Source organism: Crocuta crocuta, unplaced genomic scaffold, assembly GCF_008692635.1.
Source record: "Crocuta crocuta isolate KB4526 unplaced genomic scaffold, BGI_CrCroc_1.0 scaffold54, whole genome shotgun sequence".
NCBI classification, from domain to species: Eukaryota; Metazoa; Chordata; class Mammalia; order Carnivora; family Hyaenidae; genus Crocuta; species Crocuta crocuta.
This window is the reverse complement of record NW_027530356.1, coordinates 476534-494134: the sequence shown is the minus strand read 5'-3', so window position 1 is coordinate 494134 and position 17601 is coordinate 476534. Positions and strand designations below refer to the sequence as shown.

At 37.6% G+C, this 17601-nt stretch overlaps 1 protein-coding gene across 1 annotated transcript in view; it reads left to right on the top strand.

Moving 5' to 3' along the window:
- The first annotated feature begins 17492 nt into the window (after positions 1 to 17492).
- Positions 17493 to 17601, top strand: part of PLSCR4 (phospholipid scramblase 4) — a 149924-nt gene continuing 149815 nt past the window's right edge. Inside the window, exon 1 of the mRNA XM_077765847.1 lies at positions 17493 to 17580. The gene's annotated coding sequence lies outside the window, so the exon portion shown is untranslated. The remainder of the gene's footprint in view (positions 17581 to 17601) is intronic.

Sequence of the window (17601 nt, the reverse complement as noted above, 5' to 3'; positions counted from 1 at the left end):
CTGTTTTGGATCCTGTGTCTCCCTCTCTGCCCCTCCCTCCCTTTCTGCTTCTTCCCCCCCCCTCAAAAATAAATAAACGGTAAAAAAAATAATAATAATAAGTTGTGCTGGGAAAACTGGGCAGCTACCTGTAGAAGAACAAAACTATACCATTATCTTACACCATACACAAAAATTCACTGAAGATACACTAATGACATGAATGTAAGACCTGAAACTGTAAAACTCCTAGAAGAAAACATTAGTGGTAAGCTCTTTGACATTGGTCTTGGGGATGATTTTTTAGATTTGACACCAAAAAAAAAAAAAAAAGCAACTAAAAGAAAAATAAACAACTGAGAGGACATCAAGTTCCAGAGCTTCTGCATAGCAAAGGAAACTATCAACGAAATGAAAAGGCAACCTACTCAATGGGAGAAAATGTTTGCAAATCATATATCTGATAGGAAATTAGATAAAAGGGGCCAAAGTCCAATGGCAAGCAGAAGGAATGTAGAAGATGAAAAGACAAGCTACAGACAGGGAGAAAATAATTGCAGCTACAGACAGGGAGAAAATAATTGCAAATCACATAACCAACAAAGAACCATAGAATATAGATATATATTTTAAATGTTTTATTTATTTCTAGGAGAGAGAGAGACAGCATGAGCAGGGAAGGGTCAAAGAGAGAGGGAGTCACAGACTGAAACATGCTCCGAGCTGGCAGTCAGCACAGAGCCCGACGCGGGGCTCGAACCCACGAACCGCGAGATCATGACCTAAGCGAAAGTCGGACCCACGAACCGCGAGATAATGACCTAAGCGANAGTCGGACCCACGAACCGCGAGATCATGACCTAAGCGAAAGTCGGACACTTAACCGACTAAGCCACCCAGGCGCCCCAAACCATAGAATATACTTTAAAAATTCTCCAAATTCAACAGCAAAAAAAAAAAAAAAGGAATTAGAAAATGGTAAAAGACGTGAACAGGTATTTCACTAAAGAAGATATACAAATGGCAACTAAGCTTATGAAGAGACAGATGTTCAATATCATTAGCCATTAGGAAATATAAATTAAAACCACGGTGAGATATTACTATATACCTATCAAAATGGCCAAAATAAAAATCTTTCCCACATGAAATGTTGGGAAAGAGCCAGAGAAAATGTTTCACTGGTACATTGATACATGCAAAATAATATACACACTCTGGAAGGTTGGCAGTTTCTCATAAAACAAAAACATGCAACTACCACAGAATCTCAAAGAAAAAGAAATGTATATTCACCCAAAAATCCTGGCAGCTTTATTCATAACAGCCCAAAACTGATAATAACCCAGATGTCTTTCAACAGATGAATAGTTAAGAGCAAATGGTGTGGTACATGTACAAGTATCAGCGGTAGAAAGAACAAGCTATTGGTACATGCACCTTTGATGGATCTTCAGGGAATTACATGGAGGAAAAAAGCCAATCCTCAAGGTTACATACTGCATGATTCCATTTATATAACACTTTTCAACTAACAAAACTTTGGAAATGGAGGTCAGAGTCCAGATTTCTAGTGTTAGTGAGGGGGTAAAGGTATATGGGGCAACTGGAGGCAGGTGGGCATGGTTATACGGGGGCAAAATGAGGGATATTTGTGATAATGGCATGTTCGGTATCATGACTGTGGTACTGGATATACAAGCCTACAATTGCAATAAAATTATATACAACTAAATCCCCCCATACACATGCATGTACACGTACAGGAGTGTAAATAAAGTTGGAAAAATCTAAGTAGGATCAATAATATCAATGTTAATATCCTGGATATAGTATTAAACTAGTTTTATAAAATGACTAGCNTTACTTTTTAAATGCTTATTTTTGAGAGAGAGAGAGAGAGAGAGAAAGAGAGAGAGAGAGAGAATTGAATTCAAAGCAGGTTCCAGGCTCTGAGCTGTCAGTGGACATCATGACCTGAGTTGAAATCGGATGTTTAACCGACTGAGCCTCCCAGGTGCACCAAAAATGTACCATTTTAATGCAATGTTACATTTTAAGAAGTTAGTTCAAACAGAAATTTGTCATATACCTACAGAGTGATTCTTTTGACCAGAGGTTTTAAAAAACAAGGAAAAAAACCTTGTAGTCCTAAATGAATATATAAAATACATACAATTGAATTTGTTTAGGAGTCTAAGTTTCGGGCCTAAGGCATGCTAAACTTTGTTTTTATACACAAAACAAGACAAAAACAAAAACCTGCTTACAGAATAGAAGCTAATGGCAGAGTCCTAACAAAAATCCTTTGCCATACTGGGCTGTTGTAGCAAATAAATAGTTGGGGAAAAGTGTTGTTTTATTTTTCACCTACATTTTTATCTGCTTTTTTATTCACTATCCACATAATCTCTGAGATAATGCTAAATGAGGAGAAAAAGAGCCAAGAGGGGAATAAAAGGATTTTCTTTGGTCCTTATTAGCTAAACAGAGAATTCGGCTTTAGATTATATAAACTATGAGGAATCCAAATCTGTCTTGACTCAATATATTTCCAAATTACATTCACATATGCTATTTTATCTGATCCAATTTTTTAAAATAACAAAGTGCTTGTATACCTCTTCATTTAAATATATGTACAATAGGGGCCCAGGGTTGGTTAAGTGTAGGACTCTTGATTTCAGCTCAGGTCATGATCTCTGGCTTGGGTATTCAAGCCCCACATTGTGCTCTAGGCTGACAGTGCAGAGCCTGCTTGGGATTTTATCTCCCTCCCTCCATGTCCCTCCCCCACTCATACTCTCTCCCACACAAAATAAAGAAATAAACTTAGAAGAAAACTTAAATATATTTACAATATATGGGATCCTAAATCTATTTACCTTTTATTCTTTACCCTTTGCATTTTCCTTGTCTAGCTGCAATTTCAAATATTTTTTTTTCTCATTCCCTCTGAGCATCTGTTGCCAAGGAATTTCAACATAGATGAGAGAGTTTGAGACTCTTCCTCCAACAATTTATTTCTGCGTTCTCCATGAGTAGAAGACAATACAATATTTCCCAGGCTTCCTCCTCCAGAGACCAATGCCAACCATTGCTTCATGTGATTAGCTTTCCCAGATGTTGATGAAACTCCCATTTTCATCAGATTTACCTACCCTATATATGGGAACCACATGCACTCTCACCAAGTACATTTTATGGGGAAATGAACATCAGAAATTTATTTTAAAATGTACCTCTTTTCTGAAAAGAATCATCTTCCAAGTGTTGATTTTGTCACACTTCCTGGAAATTTTCTTTTGGCTTCTTATTTCCCTTTCAAGACTTAGGCCAATTTTTTTTTTATCTTTTTCATTCTTTGATGAGCTTCTTATATTTCTTCTGGCATTTGCTCTAACTTTTTGATAAACACTAGAGGATTTAACCAGTTTTGGCACAATCTCTCTTTACCTTTGTTTTATAAACTCCTTCTGTTGTTCCAGAATTCTCTATATCCAAAGTAGGGAGTTGCAATATTGCATCACTCAGCTTTGTTATACATCACCTATCTTCTTTCCTGCTGAGGATGAATTACAGTTATAAAAGGGCATCTTCACAAAGTTCAGATTGTGTTGAGGTCCACCAATTTGCTGGGTTTGGAAGACAATCATACTGGTATAGTAAGTCAATCTAACATTTCCTTAATCCAAACAACAAAAAACATCACCATACCTTGATTATTAAACAAGTTTGTGATTTCTTTCTCATATTGACAAAGAAACCAGTTACTTTCTCCTTCAAGCTCCTCTCTGGGTATCTGTCCATCTACATGAGTAAACGACTTTCCCTACAACATGTTGTACCTTGAAACCAGAATCATCACAGTCAATTCTTTCTTGAAATATGGTTGTTGCACGTTTTGTTTAATTGATTTTTTTAATATTACATTTCAATTCTCTTGAACCTGCCATGCATAACAGCAAAGGAAATTTTTCTCTCAGTTCTCAAAGACTGTTGAGAACACAATAGTGGACTAATGTGCCACTTTGCTTTTCACATGAAAAATTATTTAGCATAAACTACCTAAGGCTTTTGGTTTCCCTATTATCTTGTTTCATTGCCTCATTCTAATGGTTTACATACCAAAATATATACCACTTTTTTCTGTCTGAATTTTCCAAGAGTTGAAATTTATCTTTTGATGAAATTTTAATGTGTCAGTAGCCTTAGGAGTTTCTGCAAACTTTTATATGTTTATTTTCCAAGAGCTAGAGAAGTAAACATTGACAGATGTTTCATCTTCTTATAAACAGATTCACTGTTCTCAAATAGCCTGGAACTTGTCCAGAAGAGATAAGGAACATTTTAGTATGTTCTTATACTGGAGGAAAAGGGTTGTGTTGTATTGTAGAAATTATTGATTCTATTAGCTGAGAAATGATCAACATGTAATCTAAACAAATAAAACAGTATTAAACTAGCCAGCCTGAAATATCCAAAAGAAAAGTGTTCTTTCCAATGTTACTTTATTTTTTTTTATGTTTTTAATCTATTTCTGAGAGAGAGAGAGAGAGACAATGGGAGCAGGGGAGAGTCAGAGAGAGAGGGAGACACAGAATCCAAAGACAGGCTCCAGGCTCTGAGCTAGCTGTCAGCAGAGAGCCCAACACGGGGCTCAAACCCACAAACAGTGAGATCATGACCGGAGCCGAAGTCAGATGCTCAACCAACTGAGCCACCCAGGTGCTCCTCCAATGTTACTTTAAAAAGCCTTCATTTGGGGGCAACTGGGTAGCTCAATCAGTTCATCATCCAATTCTTGGTTTTCAGCTCAGGTCATGATCTCACAGTTTGGTAAGTTTGAGCCTATATGTGTGTATGTATGTATTTATATTTATTTATTATTTAATTTACATCTAAGTTAGTTAGCATATGGTCCAACAATGATTTCAGGAGTAGATTCCTAATGTCCCTTACCCATTTAACCCACCCCTCCAGCAACCTTGTTTGTTCTCTATACTTAAAAGTCTTTTATGTTTTGTCCCCCTCCCTGTTTTTATATTATTTTTGCTTCCCTTCCCTTAAGTTCATCTGTTTTGTATCTTAAATTCCTCATTTGAGTGAAATCATATCTTTCTCTGACTTGTTTCACTTAGCATAATACCCTCTAATTCCATCCATGTAGTTAGGCAAATGGTAAGATTTCATTCTTTTTGATTGCTGAATAATACTCCAGTGTGTGTGTTTGTGTGTGTGTGTGTGTGTGTGTGTGTACATCACATATTCTTTATTCACTCATCTATTGATGAACATTTGGGCTCTTTTTATACTTTGGCTATTGTTGATAACATCAAGCCTTGCATTTAATCTGCTGCTTGGGATTCTTTTTCTCCTCCATTTGTGCTCTGTGTCTCTCAAATAAATAAAACTAAAACCAAAAAAAAAAGAAAAGCCTTCTTCTGAATAACTATTCAGTTGTGAAATATTCATCAAGTGCTTATTAATTACCTACTGTGCCAGAACTGTACTAATTCCTGGACACAGATTTGAAGAAACAGCCCACATGGAGCTTGCAGCCCTTTCACTTTTAATCTTCACAAAGATTATTTAAAACATGAAAGTTGGCAGTATATTTTCAATAATAAATAAGAGTAAAGATTCAACGTTTTGTCCATGGCCAAAATGGAACTCATACCTCCATATTCCTTTTGGGGGCTTTTCCATATGTAAAAATGCAATTTTGTTGTCACTTTTAAAAAGTCATGCTATCAAGATATTAAGAATAAACCAAGAAAATAAAACAAATGGGATCATTTGTTTTGGTTCCTTTCACTTGGGTAATTTATACTCTGAATTAACGTAACTTGATTGCCTATTTTGCAGCAATCTCTTCTCCAAAAGATTTTTCTCCAAGCAAAAAATCCATTGTTTGCTACTTGGAAACTTGGAGTCTTCATTCTTTAAATAATTTAGTGCCAAATATGTATCACATACTATCATTGCTTGTACTGCAACCTCTTCCAGGATAATGAAGGAACTAGTACAGACTGTCAGGAATCCAGTTGGATATTCTTTCCGCTAAATCCTTTCCCTGTTTTCATCTCTTGGTGCATCTGACAGCAACTCTCCATCCTAACTGAGCTGCATGCCATGAGCTCTGTTGGATTAACTTTTCTGAAGCTGTAGTGTTTCTGGTTCTAGGCCATTATCAATCTACTTCTTATGTGTTAGGTGATATCGCCATTCTCTGGCCCAATGTAAATATATTATCTCCTTTCCACAGTACAATTGTTACCCACCCACTCCAAACCCTCTTTCATACTATGTAAGGAACATGTCAAAATGCCAATTTGCGCTTTATTTTCATGAAATTGAGTTCCATATTTACATTCTTGTGAACTGCATTACTTTCTACCTTCCAAAACATTTTAAGATTCATAAGGAAAGGATTAGATTTCCTCATGAGAAAGCTTTCTAAGCACCTACTACATTGCTATGGGTCCTGTAGACACATAACAGTCTATGTTGCCAGATGAACTTTAATATTTTCAGACTACTCTCTCTTAGATTGCCTTTTCATTCCCAACCTTCTCCCTTTCTCTCCACCCTGAACATGTGGCAAGATGGACAAGTGGATGAAAAATGGGAGGTAAAAATAACCACAGTTATTTTATTTTTCCTTTCACACATCAAGAATGTCTTTTTATTTTATTTATTTTTTGTTTCTACACATGGTGGGTTCATCCTGCAGCTTGGTATGTGGGAGGCAAAGTAATAATGTATAAGAGATATAAAACTGGGAACTCCTAGTGAGAGGCAAAGCACTGAAATATCAAGATGCAGTGGTGACAAACTCTCTCTTTGGCCATATCCTAGCCAGACTCCACTAAGCCCTTTTCCTGACAGGGCCCACAAAGACTTGAACAAAACACTAACATAGTTTCTAACAACCCAAAACTATATCCCTAGGATGATGCCCCTCAACCCCCTTGAAGTACCTGTCTGAGAAAAGTCAAGGCTGACAAAACAACCTATCGTTTGTTCTGGTCAAGACTTGAGGATACATTATTCTAGCTTCTGTGAGAGACTAAAAGCCTAACTTCAATAGGCACAGGCTATCAAACCTGTGGTTTGCTTCACTAAACCAATCCCCCCTCCCACTTTTTGTAATTGTGACTTCCCTGACTCACTGAGGCCTCACTCATTTCCACCATGTTCCCTCATACTCTCTTTAAATCACCCAGTCACCCTCTATACATTGAAGTTAAGGTCATGCTAAACTCTTTTCCTTATTACAATAGTATATTACTAATTAAAATATGATCTTACCATTTAAACTAGTGTCTAGCTTTGTTTATCTTTAAAAGTGGGAGCAGGGAGGCGCCTGGGAAGCTCAGTCAGGTAAGCATCTGACTCTTGACTTCAGCTCAGGTAATGATCTCATGGTTCATGGGTTCGAGCCCCGCAGGTTCTGCACTGGCAGAATGGAGCCTGCTTGGGATTCTCTCTCTCCCTCTCTCTCTGCCCCTCCCCACTCACATGTTCTCTCTCTCTCTCAAAATAAATAAACTTAAAAAAATGTTTAAAAGTGGAAGCAGGTGGTGGCTATTAGGGAGGTGGGCAGCAATGACCTCTTACAGAATGTGTATCACTTGTACCCAGTCCAAAGCCTCCATAACTCAATGTCTTCTATGTAAGACAAAGATTACATGCTACTGAGTCAGTTTTTGTTACACAGTTTTGTGGTCAGTTTTTTTTCCACAGATTCAATTTTTTTTTGAGTTGGTGCGTTCAAAAAGAGACATTATTCACTATTCATCCTCTTTTCGATGTCCAAGAAACCTAAATATATGGTTCATTGCAGACACTTAAAACTATCTGGTGAATGAAATTATATCACAATAGGTAGCTGATATGTTTCAATTTCTTTATTCCATTAGAGCTCTTTTATTAACTTTTCAAATTCTAAGAGCTAGCTAATACTCTTAGCTATATAAATTCAGTTTTGAATTCCCCATGACTTCATTTTCTAGTTCTAGATTCTTCCTCTTTCCAAAATACCCTACATAGTCATTTGAAGCAATTGTTATCTTGTCCCCTGCTATAGAGTAATGTGTTTATATTGTATACATACAATATTTCAGAACATACATAGGTGAAATATAAAACATACATGAAATATAAGATTCCAGGCTCAACTTAAAATCTAAATACGAAGACCATATTTAGAAGAGCCATCTGCAGAACAGATTTTAGGAATCATTTTAGGAATATCTATGCCCATATTTATTCTGAGGATAAACAAAGGATTAAGAGAGGGCTAGCCAGGAAGTTGCTGGGGAAAAGCCTACAAATGGAAGAGATTTGTCAAGTGAAGGATCAAGTAGTAAAAACGTAAACCACAACTATAGTGAAATATAGCAGTTGCTTTTGCTGGCTTATCACCAATTGTGATTTCACATAGTTATGGTCTAGCCAAAACAACAAAACCAAGTAAGACCTGGCACATACTTTAAAGGCTAAACCTTGAACAATGCAGGGGTTAGGGGTATCAACTACCTGCACAACGGAAAATCCACATGTAACTTCTGACTTCCTCAGAACGTAATTATTGATAGCTTACTCTCCACCAAAAGTCTTGAATAGTCGAGTAACACATATATGTTTTTTGTATTATATATTGTATTCTTACAATGAAGTAAGCTAGAGAAAAGAAAATGTTAATAAAATCAAAAGGAAAATACATTTAGAGTACTGTACTGAAATAAATACACAGGTAAGTGGACTTGAATAGCTCAGACTCATTGTATTTTAAGGTCATCTGTATTATTCAAGTTGTATGCCTTTTAACATGACCAAGAATTTTTCTGGGTCAAGAAATTGAAAAAGAAAATGAAGGGAGAATGAAAATTATGGGAAAATTTTAAAAAATGTTTCTATAGTTTTTTTTCAGATAAGATTTAGTTTTGACAAACTGTTCAGAAAGTAAGTTAGAAGTGATTTAAAATCAGTTACTACCCAAGCCACTAAAAAGTGCTGGAAATATCTGAAGCACATTCTTCAAAGAAAGGTCACATTTTTGCCCAGGGTAACTTACTGGTTTGCCTTCATTTCTGACTCTAGATGACCAAATAATGACAAAACCATCATAAGCTAATAAAGATAAGTGTTGAAACTCACTTCTAACATATGTGGTCCCCATTATGTGGATATATGCATGAATTAAAGATGAATAAAATTATAATTCAATATAACTGCATTTCATCAAACTATCAGAAAATTATCCTATACATATTAGTCAGGGTTTCTGAGAGAAACATAACCAATAACGTGTGGTAGAGATAGAGATAGAGGCAAAGATAGAGACAGTGAGAGAGAGAGAGAGGGAGAGAGTAGGGGAGAGAGAGATTTATTCTGAGTCACATGATTATGGAGGCTGAGAAGTCTTATAATCTGCTGTCTGCACGCTGGAGGCCCAGGAGGGCTCATGGTGTAATTCCATCTAAATGTAAAGAATGAGGGGAGCAGTCTGTGTAAATCCTAGTTTGAGGGCAAAGGAAGTTGAGGTGAGATGTGCCAGCTTATATAATGGGGGAGGAAAAAAGGGCCAAGTTCCTCCTTCCTGTCTTTTGTTCTATTCAACCCAAGTGTATTGAATGATACCCACCCACAATGAGGAGGGCAATTTACTTTACTAAATCCACCAATTTAATTACTAATCTCATCTGGAAATACTCTCACAGACACACTCAGAAATGTCTAATCTGGGAAGAAAGACTAGCCAAGTTGACACATAAAATTAACCATCATACTTATATTCACACATTTGATAAAAGATATGTGCACACAAACATTCATTGCAGCATTCAGCTTTTAATGTTTTAAAGCTTGCAGAGTTCCATATATTAGCAATTTAAGCTTATGGATCATGAACTTAAAATATAATTATAAAAGTCACTGCACTATTTGGGTTTCAATAATGCCTTATTATTTTTTGAAAGATAATGCATACAAGTGTTAAAAAATTTTTATATCCATCAATTTATGAATGGATAAATAATTGTGATATATCATCACAATGAAATATTCAGCAGCAAAAAGAAATAAAGTACTGATGCATGCAACAAGGCAGATGAATGTTGAAGTCATACTAAGTGAAGGGAGCTAGTCACAAAGGATCACATATTGCATTGTCCCATTTATATGTAAAGTCCAGCATAGGCAAATCTACAGAGACAGAAAGTAGACTAATAGTTGTCTAGAGCTAGGGGTTGTGGAAAAGAGAAAAGATCAAGTTGAAAGGTAGGGGATACAGGGTTCCTGTTGAGGGTAATAGAATGTTCTAATATTGGTTGTGGTGATTATTGTACAAGCCTGAAAATATACTAAAAGGAACTGAATTGTGCACTTGAGTTATATCTCAATAAAGCTGTTAAAAATAGATAAGGGCTTAGAGTGAAAAGTATCCCTCCATTCCTAGTGATCTTATAGTCAATAACTTTTATTGAATATTCTGGCATATATATCAGTGCATATATAAGAATTGATTGATCTGTCATTTATCTATGCACCTATCATCTAAGCTTCCTATTCCTTTTCCCTATCTCCTGTTTGTGTGTGTATGTGGAGGGGGAGAGGTTGGGTTTACTTTTGGGGAGGAGGGATGTTGGCAGCAATAGGGGAAGGGCTGTAAATAAATCTATAATCATATACATTAATGTCAAGCAGTATTTCATCATAAAGTGGCTCAATATACCTCATAAGCAATAGGAAATTATGATCTGTCATGTAGAAAAAGAAATGGGACCCATAGAAATACACCCAATGTAGGAATAACGTTTTCATAAGTATGTTCTAGAACTTAAAGAAAAAGAAGGTCATGCTAAATACATATATGGGGAATCTTAGCTGAGACGTGGAAGATATAATAAAGAACTAAACAGAAGAAAAGTTTCAAGATGCCAGCAAAGGAAGATCCTGTACTCACTTCTCATGGACAAAAAGAATCTACAGCTACGTATGGAACAATTCCCTCTAAAAAGATCTAAGAACTAGCTGAACAGCTTCTCTACAACAAAAGATAACAGGACCATATCAGTACAAATATGAGAGGCAGACACATAATCTCTTAAAAACCCACAGGAGTCATTGTGACCCACAAACAAGAGGGATCTTACAAACACAGAATTTCTTCCTGAGGAATGAGGAGTCTGTGCCCCACAGTAAATACCTTAACACCTGGGACCTGCACTGGAGGCATTAGCCTCCAAAATGTCTAGTTTTGAAAACTAACAGGCTTGCACCAAAGAGAAACACAAGTGGTAGGGAATAGAGATTCTGCTCTTAAAGGGCTCACATGCAGAATCACTCATCCTGGCTTCCAGTCCAAAAGCAAGAGTTTGAAAAGTCTGGACCGCATGTAAAGAAAATTCATTTGTTAATCTTAAAGCATCTACCAGAAGGGCAAAAGCTGGTAGGAACTCTCTCTCAGGACAGAGGTGATGGTGGCCTACCTCAGGCTAGAGGTAGTTTTCCCTCTACCTTTTTAGCACCAGGGCAGGTGGGCACCATTTTTTTTTTAAAGTATTGTGCATTGTGTTTTATTATTTTTTTATTTTTTATTTTTTTACAAATTGTTTATTATCAAGTTGGTTTCCATATAACACCCAGTACTCATCCCCACAAGAGGTAGGCACCATTTTTGCACTCTAACCAGTTAGTGCTGGCTGCCTGAACTGCTGCCATGGCCCCGCCAGGGGCAGCAGGCAAACACCCCACCCCATCTAGCAGCTGCCTTGGCCCAACCATACTCCCTACACCACTCCTGCTGTCATGTCAGAGGTGGTAGAGACACCCTGTCCCCATGCGCCACAGCTCTAGTCCCAACAGAAGCAGTAGTAAGTACCACATCCACCCAGAGTTCCGCTGTGGCACCACCAGAAACAGCAGGTGTGTGTGTACAGAGGCTGGAATATGGGAACCTCATCGTAACCACAAAACAAACACCCACAAAAGATACAATAAGAAGAGCGAGAAAGAGAACCTAAGCATAATACCACTGAATCATCAAACCATAAAGGAAAAAAAGCAAGAGAAGAATAAAGGATCAGGCAGAAAGTACAAAACAGCCAGAAAATAATTAAAATGATGTCAATAAGTATATACCTATAAAAAAAAATTAGGTGCCAACAGACAAAATTTTACAGTCAAAAGATACAGAGTGACTAAATGGATAAAAAACAAGACCTATCTATATGTTGCCTACAAAAGAGTTACTTCAGATGTAAGGACACACAAAGACTGAAAAAGAATAGAAAGAAAAAACATTTCATGCAAATGGAAATGAAAAGAAAGCTGGGGTAGATTAACTTAGGAAAAAAGGCTTTAAAACAAAGACTGTAGTAAAAGACAAAGATGAGCATTACAGAATCATACAGGAGTCAATACAATTAAGAAGATGTAACATTTGTAAACATTTAAGAACCCAACATAGAAGCACCTTAATATAAAAGCAAACGTTAACAGAAAAAAAATAAAGAAACAGACATATAGCAAAATTAGGGGACCTTAATACAACACTTACTTCAAAGGATAGGTCATTCATACAGAATTCAATTAAAAATTATGGGTCTTAAATGACACACAGAGCAGCAGATATAATAGACATATACACAATATTTCATCCAAAGGTAGCAGAATACACATTCTTCAGAGGAGCACATGGAACAGTCTCTAGGATAGATCATTTATTAAGCCACAAAACAAGTCTCGGTTAAGTTTAAGAAGATTGAAGTAAATCAAGCATCATTTCTGATCACAATGGTATAAATTTACAAATTAATTACAAGCAGAAAACTGAAAAAATTATAAATATGTGGAGATCAAACATACTACTGAAAACCAATGGGTCAAAAAAGAAATAAAAAATACCTTGAGACATATGGAACATACCAAAGGGTATGGGATGCAGCAAAGCAGTACAAAGAGAGAAGTGTATAGGAAGAAAAGCCTATCTCAAGAAACAATAAAAATCTCACACACCCTAAATTTACACCTAAAGGAACTAGAGTAAGAATAAAAAACAAAGTCCCAAGTTAGTTGAAGGAAGGAAACAACACAGACTAGAGCAGAAATAAGTGAAATGCATTAGGTAGATATTAGAGAAGGTCAATGAAACTAATACTGGTTATTTGAAAAGAGAGACAAAATTGGTAAAACTTAAGCCAGACTTATAAAAAAAAAAAGAAAAAGGGCCCAAAGAAATAAAATCAGAAATGAAAACTGAGAAGCTAAAACTGATGCCATAGAAATACAAAGAATCATAAAATACAGCTATGAGGGGCGCCTGGGTGGCTTAGTCAGTTGAGCGTCCAACTTTTGCTTAGGTCATGATCTCGCGGTTCGTGGGTTCGAGCCCCGCGTCGGGCTCTGTGCTGACTGCCAGCTCAGAGCCTGGAGCCTGTTTCAGTCTGTGACTCCCTCTCTCTCTGACCCTCCCCTGCTCACGCTGTCTCTCTCTCCTAGAAATAAATAAAACATTAAAAAATAAAATAAAATACAGCTATGAACAATTATATGCCAACTAATTAGACAACCTGGAAGAAATGGTTAAATTCCTAGAAACATCCAAACTACCAACACTGAATCATGAAGAAATAGAAAATCTAAACAAACCAATAAAGAATAAAGAGATTGAATCAGTAATCAAACTCTTCCAACACAGAAAAGCTCAGGATCAAATAGTTTAGCTGGTAAATTCTACCAAATATTTAAGAAAAATTAATGCCCATCTTTTTCAACTCTTCCAAAAAACTGAAAATAGAGAAACACTCCCAAACTCATTTTCTGAGGTCAGCATTAACTTGATNAAGAAATAAGAAAGAAAGAAAATTATAGGCTAGTATCCCTGGTGAACAGAGATATAGAACTCTTCAAGAAAATACTAGCAATCCAAATTCAACAATACACTTAAAGGATTATACACCATGATCAAGTGGGATTTATTCCAGGGATGCTTGGATGGTTCAACATCTGCAAATCAATCAATGTGATGTACTGCATTAACAAAATAAAGGATAAAAATCATATGATCATCTCAATGGATATACAAAAAGCATTTGATGAAACAAACAAACAGCATTTGATGAAATCTGATATTCTTTATGATCTCAACAAAGTGAGTATGGATGGAATGTACCCCAACATAATAAAGGTCACATATAACAAGCCCACAGCTAACATCATACTTATTGGCAAAAACCTAAAAGCTTTTCCCTTAAGATGAAGAACAAAACAAGGATGCCCACTCTTGTCACTTTTATTTAAAAGAGTAATGGAAGTCCTTGACAGAAAAATTATACAGGAACAAAAATAAATGTCATCCATATTAGAAAGGAAACACAAACTATCGCTATTTGTGGGTGAATGATCATAGGTTTCAGAAACCCTAAAAACCCCACCAAAAAAAATTCAGAAAAGTGGGAGGGTACAAAATTAATATACAAAAATCTATTGCATTTTTATACATTAACAACAAACTATCAGAAAGAGGAATTAAGGAAACCCATTTATAGCTGCATCAAAAAGAATAGAATACGTTGTTATAAATTTAACCAAGAATGTGAAAGGTCTATACTCTGAAAACTATAAGGCATTGATGAAAGAAACTGAAGACTCAAATAAATGAAAACATATACAGTACTCATGGATTGGAAGAGTTAATACCGTTAAAATGTCCATACCACTCTAAGCAATATATAGATTCAGTGCAATCCCGATCAAAATTCCAGTGTCATTTTTCATAGAAATAGAACAAACAATCCTAAAATGTATTTGGAACCAAAAAAAATTCCAAATAACCAAAGCAATCTTGAGAAAGAACAACACAGCTGGAGGCATCACATTCCCCTAATTTAAATATTACAAAGCTATAGTATTTAAAACAGCATGATACCGGCATAAAAAAGACACAGAGACCAATACAACAGAATAGAAAGTCCATTAAATCAACCCAAGTATATATGGCCAATTATTTTAAGACAAAGAGGCAAGAATATTCAATGGGAGAAGAAACATACTCTTCAATAAACAGTATGCAGAAAACTGGGCATCCACATGCAAAAGAATGAAACTGGACCACTATCGTACACTGTACACAAAAATTAACTCAAAACGGATTAAAGGATATAAAACCAGAAACTATATTACTACAGCTTACTGACATCAGATAAAAATGGAGATAAAACATATGTTGTCTTTAACGTGGTAGGAATTAAAACAAAATATGACCAATCTAAAGTTCTATATTCAGAGGCGCCTGGGTGGCTCAGTCGGCTAAGCATCCGACTTCAGCTCAAGTCATCATCTCACGGTTTGTGATGTTGGGCTCTGTGCTGACAGCTAGCTCAGAGCCTAGAGCCTGTCTTTGGATAGTCTGTGTCTCCCTCTCTCTCTGACCCTCCCCTGCTCATGCTCTCTCTCTCTCTGAAATAAATAAAACATTAAAAAAATGTATAAAGTTCAATATTCAGTAAAGATGACCTTTAAAAATGAAGGAAAGGGACACCCGAGTGGCTCAGTCAGTTAAGCTCTGATTCTTGGCTTCAGCCCAGGAATTGATCTCATGGTTCCTGGGATTGAGCCCTTGCTTCCTGCTCTGTGCTGGCAGCATGGAGCCTGCTCAGGATTCTCGCTCTCTCTTTCTGGCCCTTCCCTGCTCATATTCACCCTCTCAAAATAAATAACATGTAAAAAGAAAAAAGGAAGGAAAAGTAAATACATATTCAGATTAATAAAAGCTGAATTTATTGCCACTTTAAGATACCCAAAAGAAAATTCCTCACCCGGAAAGGAAATGAAACTATATAAAACACAAATGCCCAAGAAAGAATGAAGTGCACATGGAAGTGTGCACATAGGGGTAAATATAAAAGCTATCCTTTTTTCCTTTCCCTTAATCTCTCTAAAAGACTACTCACTCTTTAAGCCAAAATCACATGGAGTTAATATCTTATGTATAAATATACGAACGGTGATTGAGGAACTGAAATGCACTGTTGCAAATTTCTAAGCTTTTACTAAGTGATATAATATTAACTTTGAGTGGATTGTGGCAACATAAAAGCAACAAGTTAAAAATAACAAATATGAAAAGATGTAGCTAAAAGACATCAGGTAAGGGCACCTGGGTGGCTCAGTCGGTTAGGCATCCAACTTTGGCTCAGGTTATGATATCACTGTTGGTGGGTTCGAGCCCCACATCGGGCTCTGTGCTGACAGCTAGCTCCGAGCCTGGAGCCTGCTTCAGATTCTGTGTCTCCCTCTCTTTCTGCCCCTCCTCTGCTCAGGCTGTCTCCCTCTCTCTCTCTCCCTCAGAAATAAAAACATTAAAAAATCAAGTAAAAATATATTTTTTAAAGTAATGCAGTTGTTATCACCTTACTTATTCAACTAGGACATCATCATATCATGTCCTTAAGACCTGACATTGAATCACCAAAGCTCTGGTGCTTATGTTTTAGTTTTATACATTAACATGCCATCTCTACATCTGACAAATGCCCTGTGCTAACAATATATACAATAGGATTTTTAAAATTTATTCTCACACGCATACTAACAAATAACATACGTACAAAGGAAAATTCCAGAACTCCACTTCCATATGCCTTCCCCTATCCAAACTTCTCCCATAGTGGAGCACTGCCAAGTACTTACTCCTCAGCGTAATCTAATTTACTTCTGTCCAGTTATGATGGTTTTTTTTTTTTTGGCTTTTTATTTTTAGCCTTAAGACTCCTCTAGCTCCAGTGAGTGCCTTGTTCTCCTCCCCAGAGACCATCACAGCCCGTAAACCCAGGAGTTAAGAAAAAGCATTTGTGCCTAACCGTGGTAATTAACCAATGGCATTCCCCTCCCCCAGTGTCAGAAAACACTGGCAACCGTACTTCTCCTCCCTTTTTCGACCCCAGAGTCCTTCCCTTCCTGCCTCCCAAATCAAACTGACCTCTTCCAACCCTTTGGGGAAAAAAACAAAGTGCCTGGGCACGCGCCAGAGCGTTTCCAGCGAGCACTGCATTGCCAAGGCCAATTCCCCAAGCCAAGGGCCTGGGGGTGGGGGCAGATGCAAATTAACAGGGCTCTTGCGAAAGAGCCTTTCCATGCTTGTGATCTCCATCAGCAAAACTCTTCCTCATGGGTTGTGGCATTTGTGTCCCTGATTAAGTGCAACCGTCGACTTGCCCTTACCTTTCTCTTCACCCCACACTAGAGCTGCGACAACTTTGCTCCCCGGGTCCCCCTCCCGCTCCTGTCTCAATCGGCAGCCCACAAACACCCAAGCCTCTCGGGACAAACCACGCGGGGCCGCCGAGCGCCCAGCGCGGGGGGTGGGGTCCGGGGCCCACGCGAGCGCGCCCCGGGGGAGGGTCCGGGCGAGCCGGGGCCACGCCCCTGAGCCCCGCGCCGCCCCCTCCCCTCCAGGCTCTAGTTCGTTTTTAATTCGAAAAGTCCTCCTCTTCCGTCTCCCTTTCGCCGTCGCTTCCCTTTCCTCGGCTCCGCTAGGAGAGTTAGACCCCGGCCCGGCGTCGCGGGGGCCGAGCGGACAGCGGGCCGGCGGTGAGTGGGTGCGCACGGCGG